Source organism: Hemiscyllium ocellatum, chromosome 43 (genome assembly GCF_020745735.1).
Source record: "Hemiscyllium ocellatum isolate sHemOce1 chromosome 43, sHemOce1.pat.X.cur, whole genome shotgun sequence".
Classification (NCBI taxonomy): domain Eukaryota; kingdom Metazoa; phylum Chordata; class Chondrichthyes; order Orectolobiformes; family Hemiscylliidae; genus Hemiscyllium; species Hemiscyllium ocellatum.
The window spans coordinates 7,678,638-7,694,862 of NC_083443.1; the positions used below are offsets into that span (position 1 = coordinate 7,678,638).

At 42.9% G+C, this 16,225-nt stretch overlaps 1 protein-coding gene across 5 annotated transcripts in view; it reads left to right on the forward strand.

The window, feature by feature from the left end:
* The window catches only part of LOC132834995 (sorbin and SH3 domain-containing protein 1), a 434,648-nt gene that overhangs the window by 177,362 nt on the left and 241,061 nt on the right, over window positions 1–16,225 (forward strand). The window contains exon 1 of one of the 5 annotated variants that reach the window (XM_060854190.1): window positions 5,204–5,464. The exons of 2 other annotated variants lie outside the window; for them this stretch is intronic. The gene's annotated coding sequence lies outside the window, so the exon portion shown is untranslated. Of the gene's footprint in view, window positions 1–5,203; window positions 5,527–6,192; window positions 6,253–16,225 lie in introns of those variants that run through there. 2 more of the 5 variants (XM_060854192.1, XM_060854194.1) reach the window with 2 other exon arrangements.

A 16,225-nucleotide genomic window follows, 5' to 3' on the forward strand; every position in this document is an offset into this window, starting at 1 on the left:
ATTACTATCTCCTTTTGACTTACCCCTTCATCCCTTTAATTTAGTCTCTCTTGCCTTCTATCTTGTTACAAACCTTCCCTTTTATTCATTTCCAGACCCCACTTTTCCTGTTACTTGCTTAATCCTAATCCATCTCTCACACTCTCTAATTCTGATGAAAGAACCCAAACACTAATGGTGTTTTGTTCTCCATACATGCTGTCTGACCTGCTGAGTCCTCCTAACATTTTCTATTGTTTTCTCACATTTCTAGCACCTCAGAATTTTGCGACTGTTAAAGGTCAGATAATCAGTTTTAAGTGTTGGTTGAGGGTTAAATGTTGACTAGGACACTCAGAGAATTCCCTTGCTTTCATCCTAACCATTACATCCACTAGTTTGTCCTTGCACGTGCAATATTTATGTAACCTTTAAAGCAGTTAGGTCTTCTAATGGCATGCATTTGACTTGCTGTTGGCTGTGTGCTTGGTGTCTGTTCATTCTTGGGATGATATTCCTTCTCGAGCTGCTCATTGGTAACTTTAGAGCCTCTGCATGTCAATAGCTTTCTTGAGAGTGTATTTTTCTTCTGTCAGCAGACATGCTGTCAGTATGAGATCTCTTTTTCTTGAGACAGCCCTGTTTCTGATGAGATCATCTTTCAATTGCCTGAACTCATAAGATTCACCTAGATTCAGAGCAATCACATACTGATCACTATTTTCCTTTCTTGAGTTATAGAATCATAGAGTTGTACAACACAAAAACAGATCCTTCAGTCCAAGTTGTCCATCCCAAATTAATCCCGTTCCATTTGCTAATATTTGGTCCATATCCCTCTAAACCCTTCCTATTCATATACCCAACCAGATGCCTTTTAAATGTTGTCATTGTACCAGCCTCCACCACTTTCTCTGGCAGCTCATTCCATACACGTACCACCCTCTGTGTGAAAAAGTTGCCCCTTGGCTCCCTTTTATTTCTTCCCCCCCTCACCTTAAATCCATGCTCTCTAGTTTTGGACTCCCCTAACCTGGGGAAAAGAGCTTGGCTATTCACCCTATCCAAGCTCCTCGTGATTTTATAAACCTCAATAAAGTAACCCATCAGTCTCTGAAGATCAGGGAAAATAGCCTTAGCCTATTCAGCCTCTCCCTATAGTTCAAACCCTCTAACCCTGGCAACATCCTTGTAAATCTTTTCTGCTCCCTTTCAAGTTTAATGACATCTTTCCTGTAACAGGGAGACCAGAACTGAATGCAGTATTCCAAAATTGGCCTAACCAATGTCTTGTCTACAACATGATATACCAACTCGTTTACTCAATACACTAACCAATAAAGGCAAGTGTACCAATAATCTTCTTCACACAACATTCATAAATCACATTAGCACCGGCTTCAAAATGGCTTCAAATTGTAACCAACCCATCTGTGAGGTCAAGGGTGCAATGTAGCCTTTAGCTCTTTTTCTCAGCATTGTAAACAGAATTTTACTCTTACTTGTTCAGACTTTTTGTTTATCTCTATGGTGATCTGATCATTTTGCTGCTGTGACTGTAAGAAATTTCAATTCTTTCTCAAACTGCCTTTCATCTCTACATGACCAGGAACTGGAAAATTCAAAGCTATACTCACACAGGCAGAAGTACAAAGTTGCAGACTAAATTTCTAATGGTTACTTTCTTTTTTCTACATTAGCTGGCTCTCTTAACAGCTTTCAGAATCCACACATGACTTCAAGCTGCACGTTACTAATACAATGTGCATGTAACTTCATGTCTTGAAACAGATTAAAAGGCATCTGCATGGGTACATGAATAGGAAGGGTTTAGAGAGACATGGGCCAAATGCTGGCAAAACAGGACTAGATCCATTTAGGATAGCTGGTTGGCACAGGTGAGTTGGACCGTTGGATCTATGTCCATGCTACAGGTTGTTCTGTTATAATGTGCATTTCGTCATCGCAAAATTGCTGTAATGAGATTGATAGATTGGGGATACTGTTTCTAAACTGCGAACTTTTAAAACATGCATTAGCCGTAATTAGAGCACCAACACTTTAAGTGCTCTTTCTGAAGCATGATTTTTCTAGAAGAACACAACCATTGCAATATTGTATATAACTTCATGACACTACGAGAAAGTAACTACATCACAAACGATAAGACTATAGAAAGTCACAGTGTACAAGTACAGGTTTGTTATGACCAATCATCTGAGCGTCCCCAATTATTAAAATTCAAGCTGGGATATGCTGGGAGACCCTTACTCAGAAGAAACCAACTTGAAGGAATCTCCTTACTGAAGGGACACAATTCTTCAAGAACACCTGTTGGCAAAAGGAGGAAAGGGAAAGGAACCAGAGAAAGCAATGCCAATGACTTTGACTCCAAGGACCACTTCCACTTCCTGAAAACACCTACCAATTGTATGGCTGGAGATCTGGCTCTAGGATTGGGCTCATCAAACACACAAAGATCCACAGAGCCCATGAGCAGTGGCACAGAAGTTTCTAGATGGATAATTAAACTTGTTGGGGAGTGATTACGAACACACCCTCAAACAGTTAACCTCTCAGAGGAGGAGGAATGAACACTCCCTCCTGCTTCATTCAACCCCCTTCATGGTTGGCTGCAAAAGGGTAGATTTGAAAAGTGTATCCTTCTCCTGAATACCTTTTTGCAAATGGATTTATATTGTAAAAGATGCCAAAATAACCAGACTTTCTTAAGTTAAAGAGAGGGTGTATTTATTAGCTAGTAAAGGTGAGAAAAGATAATAAATATGACCCCACACATGGATTAGAAATGTGATTTAAATTAAAAGGTAACAATGATACACAGTTTACACAATTTATCTCTGGATGCTATAAAGAGGGTGGAACCTTGTAGCCATGAAGTTGGATGGTGCCATAATGCTAATACTTGTAGTGAAGCAGGCTCCATGGTACTTGGCAGGCTTTTGTCTCGCTTTTGTTTTGACAGTAACTTCAATGTTTTATCTGGCTTCCAGGAATTAGAGTGACGGAGTTGTACATTACCTGCAATGCAGGGGTGTCTAATGGTTGTCCTCATGACCTGCAATTCCCACTAGTCCACACTGGTGCATAAGCTCACTCGCATACAGAGACTAGAGTTCCAGTTTTTTTTTAACCCCTTTTTGTATATTCATGGAAGGATAAACATAAACAAGTCTGCAGTTTGGGACATAATTCAGAGGAGATGGCTTTCTGTTGATGGGATAGTCAGCCCCTTATTAACTCTAGGCATAGGAGACCACACTGTTGTTTGTATTGAATTGCATCTCTCCTTTTGAAGGGCTGCAGTTTGAAGGTCCCTTGGCGCTCTCTCAGGTATGACATTCCATTTAAGGGCTTTGCCAAACTGCTGCTGAATTTATCTCTATGATCATTGTTTGGCCATAGCAGCTTTCTAATTTAAAACAGTTGGAATTAAAGTTTGATACTTTTGTAAGTAATTGGGATTATGGTCGTTTGTTTCCAGGTGCATTATTTCTAACATTTATGGTCATCAATGGGAGCACACTGTGCACAAATTGACTATCGGATTTGCCCACAGCATGTCAGCAATTGCACTTTGGAAATAGTTCCCGCATTGTGAAATGCTTGAAGGTCACTTTCAGAAATAGAAAATAATTCAAGGAAAAATCCTGGCAGGTTGCAAAACTGTTCAAAAGTATTAGCTCAGGATCTATGCTGCCATAACACTGTTTGTTTTAACTGTTAGAAATGGCTTTGCATGATTTTTTTTTTCTCTCCAACTTCCTCTCTTTGCTTTCCTGAAGATACTGGAGAGAGTTTATCAGACAGTAAGAAACCCAGTTAGACTCTCGCCTGCTGGCTGTGGTGTGCTGACGGATTGATGGGCCAACCTCCTAGACTCACAACCTAAGACAGAAAACAGAAAAAAATGATACTAAATCGCCTCATCTGTTTTAACTCTTTTTCTCACAAATGAGAACTCCACAGCAGTTCCTCCCTCAGATGAAATAGTGACCAGAGTCTTACTAGGCTGGACCTCTACTGACTTCATTTGCTCAGTGGGTATGGCTCAAATTGCAAACAGAAAGAATCACGGAATTGTTATGGGTCACTGGGCTGGTAATCCAACTGTCATGCTCCAGGGATGTGGGTTCAACCCCCATGAGCAGCAGATGGTAAAATTTGAATTCAATAAGAATCCATGATATAAAGCCAATCCAACCTCTCTGAATGTCATAAAATCCCATCTGATTCCATAATGTCCTTGAGGGAATGAAATCTGCCATCTTTACCTGGGCTGGCCTGGCTTGGATGTGATTCAAGACTCATAGCAATGTGATTGATTCTTAACTGGCCTCTGAAAGTTAGGGCTAGGCAATAGGTGGTGTGAGCAAGTCAAAAAGGTGCCATTTGCTCCATCGTATCTGTGACAGCCCTTCCATTTCAGGTAGCACCACCTTTCTCCTTGTAACCCTGCACACACTCTTTCCTTTCAGATCACCCTGTAATTAATTCCCTTTTGTAGTCTCTTGTTTGAACTAGCCCGTCCCATTTTGAGGGACAAGTCCAGAACTTAACGACTTGCTATCTGAAAAAAAACGCCCACGTATTTTTTTTGCCTTAATTACTCGGAGACTTTGGCTCGTGCGTCAGTGTCTGATTTAAATACGGTTTTGGTGTTAGACTGAATATGTGGAGTTGCTGGGCATGTCCGGCTGTTTGATTGTGGGGTGCATCACAACCGAGTTGAGCCATTAGATATTACGGTCTGCCTGGCAATGCTTTGAAGGACTTCACCGCATCCTGTTCTTGCACTGAACCTGGTTTGCAAACTATTTTGGAGTGACTCTGTGCTGCCTGAAATAAACCTGGAGATGGGAACAGCTTTGGCCACGTTTAATACATTCATGATCAGTCAGTTTTGAGCACACTAGAAACGGTCCGTTCGAGGGGTCTGTCTTGCTGCAAATATTGCTATCACCCACCCCTGCAAAAAAAACCCTCTTTTCAAACACAAATTTTCCTCAACCTGGATAATTTTATGTTAGCCATGCTGTTTATTTCACGCTCTCTTCCTTCCCCCCCTCCTGAAGCTGGGAGAAATATGACTTTGTGAATGACCAATTGCATCAAACGCTGGCTCCTTTCCCTTTTGCCACTCCCTTAGATCGAGGGGGCTTCCCCTTTCGGTGCCCTACCCCCCAGAATGAGGGCTGCCTCTGTGTCATGCTCTGTCATTGTCTGCCTGTTCCAGTCCTGGATATAGCGCGGGCGAGCGCACTTTCAAATGAGAATTCAGCAAAGGCGAGCACTTGAGTCGGAGCAGTGGCGGCTGCTTGTATTTGAGGGTGTTCTCACTCGAGTTAAGAGACATTCTTCGCTGTGAAAGCTACAGGAAACAGCGAACGTGCGTAAACCCACAATAAGGATTCCGCTTGACTATTAGAGGACTGAAACGTTGCCGTTTCCCCAACTTTTAAAGGTGAGGACGTGGGACATTAGCTTGGAAGGTCCGGAAGACTAGCAATGAAGTGAAATTTAAAGGTCTGGATTCTTGTTGCAAGTTTCTCTGTGCAGCAGTTTTTGCTCCGAGCTCTGTTCAAGTACATCTTATGATTGCACTAATTACTCCCAGACCTTCTAACAACTTTAATTGTGGCTATTTTAACTTTTTTTTTGTAGCTTGCTGCCTTTTTTCCCCCCAGCTTTCCGTTGCTTGCGTACGTTTTCTGGAGGCATAACTGGGATGTGAAGGGTCCCTTTTAAAGGGTGAATTCCTCTGGTCTGAGTGCCGGGCTCAGCGTCTGAGCCCATTGAACTCCCGCTTAAAACGCAGGATTGGAACGGAGCATTAAAAGCTTTAAATTTACTGGTTGTGACTGCTTTTTTTTTAACTTGTGGAAAATAATGGTCTAGACCTAAAATGTAGTTTGTTTGTCCGTTCAAAAAAAGAGAAATTTGCAGTTCCCCCTCCCCCATAGTAATTGGCCTTTAAATTTTGCTTTCCTTCAAAAAGTTGTGATTTCCTTTCAACGTTTTAATAAGGCGAATAGAAAGATTCCATAAATAGCAGTTGCACCAGATGGATTCTGGAAAGTGGCCAGATTGGGATAAACACAAGCCTGTTCACTGAAGGGTCTTCTGCGGCTGGTTTTGTTTTTCCAGTGTCATGTTGAGTTCTGTGTAATAAGACGCTTGTCTAAAGTTTGACAAGACTGCAAACTTCCCGCTTTTTAATATAGTCCAGAGAGAGGGAGCGCGGAATGAAAGGTAAAAGCATTTTGAAATCTGTAGTTAATCATTTGTCGCTCCCTGGAAACAGTCTGGTTTCTGGCTAAGTATGTTCTGTATTAAAGTGAAACCAGTTAATGTACAGCTGGGAAAAGCACAGGCAGTGAACAGTATGGGACCGATGAAACTTATTCAGGTTTTGGGATCCTTGCGATTTTTATTGTGTATTCAAACACTTGCTTCCCCGCATTTCAGTTTATGCTTGTCTTAAACTGCAAACAATAATCCCAACCTCCTCAGACATTCCTCCTGCCTCAGTGTTTTCATAGAACAGAGAACAGTACAGCACAGAAGAGGCCCTTCAGCCCACGATGTTGTGCTGACCACTGATCCTCATGCATGTACCCTCAAATTTCTGTGACCATATGCATGTCCAGTAGTCTCTTAAATGTCCCCAATGACCTTGCATCCACAACTGCTGCTGGCAATGCATTTCATGCTCTCTCAACTCTGTGTAAAGAATCCCCTCTATACTTTTCTCTAACCAGCTTAAAACTATGACCCCTCATGTTAGCCATTTCTGCCCTGGGAAATAGTCTCTGGCTATCGACTCTATCTATGCCTCTCATTATCTTGTATACCTCAATTAAGTCCCCTCTCCTCCTCCTTTTTCTCCAATGAAAAAAGTCCGAGCTCAGACAACCTCTCTTCATAAGCTAAGCCCTCCATTCCAGGCAGCATCCTGCTAAACCTCCTCTGAACTCTCTCCAAAGTATCCACACCTTTCCTATAATAGGGTGACCTGAACTGGACGCAGTATTCCAAGTGCGGTCTAACCAAAGTTTTATAAAGCTGCAACAAGATCTCATGACTTTTAAACTCAATCCCCCTGTTAATGAAAGCCAAAACACCACATGCTATCTTAACAACTCTGTCCAATTGGGTGGTCATTTTAAGGGATCTATGTACCTGCACACCAAGAGCCCTCTGTTCCTCCACACTGCCAAGAATCCTATCCTTAATCCTGTACTCAACTTTCAAATTCGACCTTCCAAAATGCATCATCTCGCATTTATCCAGGTTGGACTCCATCTGCCACCTCTCAGCCCATCTCTGCATCCTGTCAATGTCCTGCTGCAGCCTACAACAGCCCTCTATACTGTCAACGACACCTCCAACCTTTGTGTCGTCTGCAAACTTGCTGACCCATCCTTAAATCTCCTCATCCAAGTCATTAATAAAAATTACAAACAGTACAGGCCCAAGGACAGAGCCCTGTGGAACACCACTCACCACTGACTTCCAGGCAGAATATTTTCCTTCTACTCCCACTCGCTGTCTTCTGTTGGCCAGCCAATTCTGTATCCAGACAGCTAAGTTCCCCTGAATCCCATTCCTCCTGACCTTCTGAATGAGTCGACCATGGGTACCCTTATCAAATGCCTTGCTGAAGTCCATATACACCACATCCACAGGTCGACCTTCATCAACTTTTCTAGTCACATCCTCAAAGAACTCTAAGGTTTGTGAGGCATAACCTGCTCCTCACAAAGCCGTGTTGACTGCATTCAATCAAGCCGTGCTCTTCCAGATGGTCATAAATCATATCCCTCAGAATCCTTTCTAACACCTCGCAGATGACAAGGTATTTCAAGCATAGTTCCTAGCTCCCTTCTTTCCCAGGCCCTTTACTATAGAATTGCTCACTTCCCTCAAAGCCTTTCCTTCCCTACTAGGCCAGGGAACAAGACTGGAATTGTCACCTGATTTACTGCTGTCTCTTTGCTTGTTGAGATGGATTACCTGTGTGCTCTCTCTCATTGCTGTGTTCTGGGGGCTTGCTCTGTGTAAACTGGCTGCCACATTTCCTACATTGACAATGGTGATTACACTTCAAATGCCCCTCATTGGCTGATAGCCAGTGGCTTTGGAATGTTCCAAGATCAGTAAAGGCATTACACAAATGGAAAAGACATGTGGGTTAATAATTTTGGGCAAGGGATGGGGGAGTGGAAAGTAAAATTGCTAATTCAAGCAGTGAGACGTAACAACCAGGAATTGATTCCAGTGCAGACTGGGGACTCTGGTGACAGCAAGGGAATGGTTGCACTTGTCCACCATGAGCTAGCACAGACTTGATGGACTGATTGGCTTCTGGTGAAGTTAAGATTCTATGGATCTTTTATTTCTTGGGTGACCTACGCTGAGAGTCCTCCCCCACCACCTCTGATCTTATGGATTTTTCAATTTATTTAGATGGAAGTTTTATCTGTGGCAAAACCATGAAGTTAATCATTCATCAGGACTATGTGACATTGCTGCTGTTTGTTTCTTCGGTCACTGCGTTGTAGGGTACATTGCGTTGACAGAAATTGTCCACCCAGTGAGCAATGTTTATGCTCCATACTAGCTGCTTCCTACTCTTGTTACCTCTCCCCATCCTCCTCCCTTACTCCTCTATATCGAACTTCCCCTTGAATACATCAGTGTGGTCTGACAACAGATTTACATTGCCACTGCTCTCTTTAAAGAATGACCTATTTAAATTCTTTCTTGTGTAGTTTGTGCTGTCCGTGTAGCACCCTCTGTCCTGGAGGAAGACTGTCTCGTTTTTTTTTAACTGTATCAGTTGTATATTGTAGAAACTACAAAAGCTACTCTATGATTTTTTTTTGGGTGGTTTATTGTATTTATATCCGCTTGCCAACACATGGAGAAAGGTTCTTTCCATGTCCGTTTGCCAAATACTTTCAGATGTTTAATGGTCTTGATCAGGTCTTATAATTTTGTCTACTCCAAAGATGACAGACCCAGCGTGCTTACCTTCCTCGTAGTTCCATCATTTGTTTGTGCGGTTTTTGTACTTTTCAATGTATTTGTGGGATACTGTACCAGCATTTATTGTCTGTCCCTAATATCTCTGGAGAAGGTTGTGGGGAGCCACTGCCTTGAACTACTGGTCTCCACGAAGGTGGTCAATACACCTACAGTTCGAGGATCAGATAGTTCAGTTGGCTGGATGGCTGGTTTGTGATGCCAAGTGACACCAACAACCCAGGTTCAATTCTTGCAATGTTGAGGTTACCTTGAAGGACACCCCCCTCCCCTACCTCTCCCCTTGCTTGAGGCATGGTGATACTCAGGTTGAACCACTAACAGTAGTCTCTGACTAATGGGAGGTCTGTGGTTTCGTAAGATTGTGGCGACTTTGCTTTTGCATACAGAGTGCTGTTAGGAGGGGTGTAAAGTTTTGAGATCTCTTTCTGTCTCTCTTTCACTATGTGTGCACGATAAGACTGTTCTTTATGGACAGGTTAACGGTGAACTCTGGTGCTTCACTACCAGCCTGTAAACTCAGATGGGTTGGATATGTCGAGAGTGTGTTGCTGGGACAGGTTTTCAAGCAACACACACTCTACTCTGATCTGCAGTCCTCACTTTCTCCTGGGTTGGGCATGTGGCTATAATTTTTTTTTTCCCGCCATAATCTTTTGCTCCACACTTCATGTGGATGAGGTTCCTCACCAAGAAATAAACCTCAAAGACGTTACCTTTTCTCAGGAAATTGTGCCTCCATCATTGCCGTTGATTTGTCAAAACCAAAATGAGCATGTTTCCCTGAAAATGGAGAGGGAGAGAGAGCGCTGCGGTATCCTGGCATGTACACTGGTGATCTAAGCCATGGGTCACCAGCGATACTATCCTTTTTTAGCCTCAATGGAAGATTCTACTCTGTATAATTGTTATTTTACAATGTTAAATAATCATATAGATGGAGCCTCTCGCCAACAGCGCTGGGGGTGCATCTACAACAAAGGGATTTCCAAAATTCAAAAGTTTCAGTTGCCTACCATCCCCAAGCACAATTAATGATGGCAGCAACTTTTTGTCCTTGACCAAGGCATTTATCCCAAGACTGAATAATAATGAGAATTGATTGCTGCAAACTTGAGCTGAGAGAGCGACTTCATAGAACGTAGCACATTATAGCACAGTACAGGCCTTTCGGCCCTCGATGTTGCACCGATCTGTGGAACCAAATAGAAATCATGGTTAGTGACTTACAGGGTGTTGGTGAATTATTACTGTGTGCAGTTATCATGAGCTACTTGGGATTTGAGTTCCCAGCAACCAATTACTTTGATCCCCCGAGTTACTGGCTGGTTTCGAGCGGGACCGAGCTGCCACCGTGGAATTATGTTAATCGAAAACAGGGCAGTGCAAGTCTGCTCTTGGCATTCTTCGATGCGGGGAATTCAAAGAGCAGTTGAATGCAGATGAATCCGGCCGGTGAGTACAGTATGCTCCGTAGATGTTTTGAGCTCATTTTCCACACTTGGACAGCAGTGTTTTGTAATGGCCTTGTATATGCTTGCTTTGGATCTGACAAAATGTGAGACCACTCCCCCTTCCTACCCTCCCAGTACAAGGGAGCCAAAACTCTTCTCATTCTAGGTGTGGTCTGCCTAGAGTTTTGCACAGTTTTAGAAAGACTTGTTTATCTTTATTCCCCAGATTTACAAAGCTATTGCTGTGGTTGGAGGGCTCGGGCTATAGGGAAATGCTGACCTCTTACAGAAGTTTATCAAATTATACGGGTCATGGATACGGTGAAGAGCCAAGGTCTTTTCACCAAGGTAGGGGAACCAGAACGTAGGTTTACGGGAAAGATATAAAAGGGACCTGAGGGGCACCTTTTTCTTGCAGAGGGTGGTGCGTGTGTGGAATGAGCTGCCAGAGGAAGTGGAGGAGGCTGGTATAATTACAACGTTTTAAAAGGTGTCTGGATGGGTGTATGAATGGGAAGGGTTTAGAGGGATCTGGGCAAAGTGCGAGCAAATGGGGCGAGATTAATTTAGGATATCAGGTTGGCATGGACAAGTTAGAGTGAATGGTCTGTCTCTGTGTTGTATATCTCTGACTTATGACCTTTGAACTAAATGCCAAAATTCCCACTACCTTGCCTATTATCCACAGAACTTGCATGCTAGCTTTTTTGTGATTTATAGATTAGATTACTTAGTGTGGAAACAGGCCCTTCAGCCCAACAAGTCCATGCTGACCCGCCGAAGCGCAACCCACCCAAACCCGTTCTCCTATATTTACCCCTTTGCCTAACACTACGGGCAATTTAGCATGGCCAATTCACCTAACCTGAACATTTTTGGACTGTGGGAGGAAACCCACGCAGACACGGTCTCTGGCGCTGTGAGGCAGCAGTACTAACCACTATGCCACCGTGCCGCCCATGTGGGCTCCCAAATCCTTTTATCCCATAAATTTCTGTATTCGCCTTCTCTATCTCTGTCAAAGTGCAAAACCTCACATTTTACCACATCATTTTCCATCTGCCAAGTTTTTGCCCACGAGCTTAACCTCTGTGGATTCTTTTGTGTCATCTCACCAACTGCCTTCCCATCTATTTTTACCTCCTTTCAAAAACTTTGCGATAGTTCATTCACTTTTTTTTCATCCAAATCATTAATATGTATTGTAAGCAAGGAGTTGGCTCCATGATTTAAATTGAGTGCCATAATCTCTGCTTACTTATTGCAATCCATCCCTGAAAGAGTTAATTTCACAAAGGTCATTAATGATTCTTGACCTTGGTCACAAGTGTGCAGAAGAGAGGCTAGAATGTGGAATCCCTGACCTTTCTAATCCATGCTAACTGCTCAACAAGCTTCAGACTGGTGATAGTATTACCTAAAAATATGCAGGTTCTTTTGCTTTTCTGGATAGAGGGAAAATAGTCAAAGTATACCCAAAGTAGTCAACCTTCTTATTAACATTGGAAAGTGGATGTCATTCCCTAAGGCCTGGCTGATCATGAAGTTGAACTGACTGCCAGGAGTATTTCTGTGAGGAATGTTGCAAGGTCTGTCACAGTGTTGTAAATTTATCTTCCAGTGCTCCTACATTTAACAATAACCCAGGAGCAAATCCCTTCCACCTTAATTTCAGCATGTGTTTCAAACATTAATCTAATAACAAGCCAACAAGTTTAAAAATACTGGTTAACTTCCAAGCCACTGACTCCGAGCCATGATGTAATGTCCTACACTGTACACTCCTCCACATTTGCACATGTAACTGTCGTCTCAATGAGACCTAGGGGTGAAATAAAGACTCTGCCATTTGGGGAGCTAAATTCCATTTCCGCTCTTTGCTGAATTCTACCAATGCAATGTTCACAAAGTGTTGTGAAAAAGTCATACTGCACTCGAAGCATTAACCCTGTTTCTCTCTCCACAAATACGGAGTTTCTCTCGCATTTTCTCTTTTTTTTAAAAAACTTCTGATTTCCAACAACTGTAAATGTTTGCTTTTATGCAAAATGGTTAAGTAGCTTCAAGTACAGAAGGAGGTATTTCAGCCCATTATCTTGGTGCTGGCCGGATTTCTTGAGCAATCTAAAACTAATGTCTCCACGTGAGTTTCTCCCCCCGACTCTACTGTGTTGCTGTCCTTCAAACCCTCAGTGTTTTTCACCATACCTTTTGCATTCATTCAACAGTGAATGAGCAATATTTGAACTGCAACTATTACTATAGGGTGGCACAGTGGCTCAGTGGTTAGCACTGCTGTCTCTCAGCGCCAGGGACCCGGGATCAATTCCTGCCTCGGGCAACTGTCTGTGTGGAGTTTGCATGTTTTCCCTGTGTCTGCGTGGGTTGTGCAGGCCAGGTGAATTGACCATGCTAAATTTCCTGTAGTGTTAGGTGCATTAGTTAGAGGGAAATGGGTCTGGGTGGACTCGGAGGGTTGGCGTGAACTTGTTGGGCCAAAGGGCCTGTTTCCACACTAGGGCATCTAATTTAATAACTAAAGCTCAAATACAGCTGCACAAAGGCCATGGACAGTATTGTGAATAGTTTCAAACGCCACACTTTTTAGGAAATACATATTGGCTTTGAGAGGAGTGTAATGTGGGATTACAAGGATTCCAAGTTGCATTCCAGATACTATTCTGCAAACTGAAGTCATATTCTTTAGAAATTCAAAGGTCAAGTGGCAAGTTGATCAAAATGTTCACAGTATTAAGAGGAGCAGATAGGGTTGACTGACACTGTTTCTGTTGAACTGGGGTGGGGGTGGGGTAACCTAGTTATTAGAGCTGCACTGTTAGAAAATGTTGCATTCATGTACAGTAATGGGCTGGGGTAAGTGTGGGAAGCCCCTTTGCAAATAATGCATGATGCTGTATAGATAGATGTATAAAATTGAGGGACACGGGGTAAACTGGAAGAATGTTTCTCCTCGCTGGAAGAAAGTGACCAGGGGACGTTAAATTTAAGGTAAGAGGATGTGAGGTTTAGAGCAGATGCGAGTAAAATGTTTTTCACCCACAGGAATGGTAGGAATCTGGAGCTGTAAGTGTGTTTTAGGCAGAAACCCTCAACATTTAAGTCAGACTGAGATGAATTCCTTTGATACGAATGCATGGGCCAAGTGCTGGAAATTGGGCTTAAAGGAGGTGGGTGTTTTTGTTCATAGCAGACTCGATGGGCTGTTTTCTATGCCGTAGACCTCTCTGATTTGAAGTACATAGTTAAAAATCACACAACACCAGGTTATAGCCCAGCAGGTTTATTTGGAAGCACTAGCTTTTGGAGTGTTGCTCCTTCAGGTAACAGTGCTTCCAAATAAACCTGCTGTGTGATTTTTAACTTTGTCCACCCAGTCTAACACTGGCTCCTCCACATCTTGAAGTATATCAATGGAGCTGAGTTCTAGATCATGAGTGAATTAAAGCTGGATTAATTGTGTAAGTGACAGCCTCCTGATAATTAAAACTGTCCACAATCATGACTTGGACGTTCATGTGGATAAAGTATCAAAGTAATCAATTATTGGGACAGCCAGGTCTTCATGAGAAGCAGTGCAACTGGATGGGAAATTGGGTCAAGTTTGTCCATAGTGAACAGTGCCCAATTCTAATTACCATTAGCTTGTGGATATCTTCCATCAGGATGTTATAGGTTTTCAGACTGATTTATTTTGGAATTTATTTCTAGGGATTGTAATCCAGAGAAAATCAGTTCATGAGCAAATAGTTGCCTGTTCACGCTACAGGCTGTGACTTGGTATGAAAGTGTTAGCAACATCTTCCAGGCAGTGAGCAGCTCCTGGCAGCAACACAGGTCAGCTTGTTTCCTGTATAACAGTGTGAAAATCCCAGCACTAGGAAGACAAAAACCTTGCCAAGTCTAGCTTCTTGCTGGGAGCTTTATAAGTATGTTTTTAAAAAAAAACAAAAAGCTGTGGACTGCTGGAAATCAAACAAAAACAGAAATTGTTGGCAAAACTCAGTAGGCCTGGCAGCAGAGAAATCAGTTAACACACTCCCCTTCAGAACAGGAATGTTAACTCTGATTTCTCTCCACGGAACCTGCCAGACCTGCTGAGTTTCTTCAGCAATTTTTTTTGTGATAAACATGTAGATCAGCTCTTGGATTAGTTCAGCCTTTTTGTTGTGTATCTGAACTTTGGAATGGTGCAGTATTTGGTTGACTAGTTCTGATGGATCCTTTGTGGTGTTTCAGAAGACTTTGCAGTTATATATGCGTCTTTTTGTGAAGTCTGAACATCTCAAAGCACTTTTCAGAATGGCTACAATATAATCATTGTTGCACTGTGGGCAAATGCAGCAAAGAGTCTGAGTATAGCAAGCTCCCACTGACAGCAGTGAGTTAATGAGTTATCGATTTGATGTCTTGGTTGAGGGATTAATTCTGATCAGGACTCCAGGAGAAACATACCTGCTCTTCAGTAGAGTATCTCAGGATCCTTTGTTTTGTATCTAACTGAGTGGATAAACATCTCAGCTAAAAGCTGCCAGGTGTGATGGGCTGTCTTGGTTTTGTGCTGAATTGTCAGAATGGATTTTTAGATTAGATTCCCTACAGTGTGGAAACAGGTCCTTCGGCCCAACCAGTCCACACCGACCCTCTGAAGAGTAACCCACCCAGACCCATTTCCCTCTGACCGATGCACCTAACACTATGGGCAATTTAGCATGGCCAATTCACCTGCACATCTTTGGACTGTGGGAGGAAACCAGAGCACCTAGAGGAAACCCATGCAGACATTGGGAGAATGTACAAACTCCACACAGACAGTCGCCCGAGGCTGGAATTGAACCTGGGACCCTGGTGCTGTGAGGCAACAGTGCTAACTACTAAGCCACCATGCTGCTCACAAAGCAAGGAACAATCTGACAGATCCGTTTTACCACAAGATGAAATATTCATATTCTCGTTTTACTGTGGAAGCTTTCCTGTAGGTGGTGTCTGAACCCACAATCTTTGGACTCCAAAGTAACTGTGGTGTTCGCTGTGCCATGGCTGATGCTTGTCAGTGACTGTCTGCATGGCAGCAACTTGACAGTGTGGGTGTTAGCATGAGAAATTTTATCCTCTACTTCCTAGAAAGGCCAGCGATTGGGAACAAAATCTTTGACTCAATCCCCTCCCCCAACTAGGTCCAGCTGAATGCTGAGTCCAGTAGCAGTAACTCTCCTAATGCTGCCTAACTTAAGATCAGCCTATCCCCACAGAATGGGAAAGACCTGTTAGTTCTAAAGCTGGTGAAATAAGATAATGAAATTGATACTTTCCTTGGAAATGGATCCCTGTGATAACCACTTAACAACTGTTGTTTTTCATGATTGTCGTCCAAGTGTGTGAGGGAGACAGCTAGAAACAACAGACAATACCAAACTAAACATTCCAAAATTAGTGGAAGTCCTAGAGATGTACAGAGGGAAACAGACTCTTCGGTCCAACTCATCCACGCTGACCAGATATCCCAACCCAATCTAGTTCCACCTGTCAGTACCCGGCCCGTATCCCTCCAAACCCTTCCTATTCATATACCCATCCAGATGCCTTTTAAATGTTGCAATCGTATCAGCCTCCACCACTTCCTCTGGCAGCGTATTCCATGCACGCATCACTCTCTGCATGAAAAAGTTGCCCCTTGGGTCTCTCTCATATCTGTACCCTCTCAC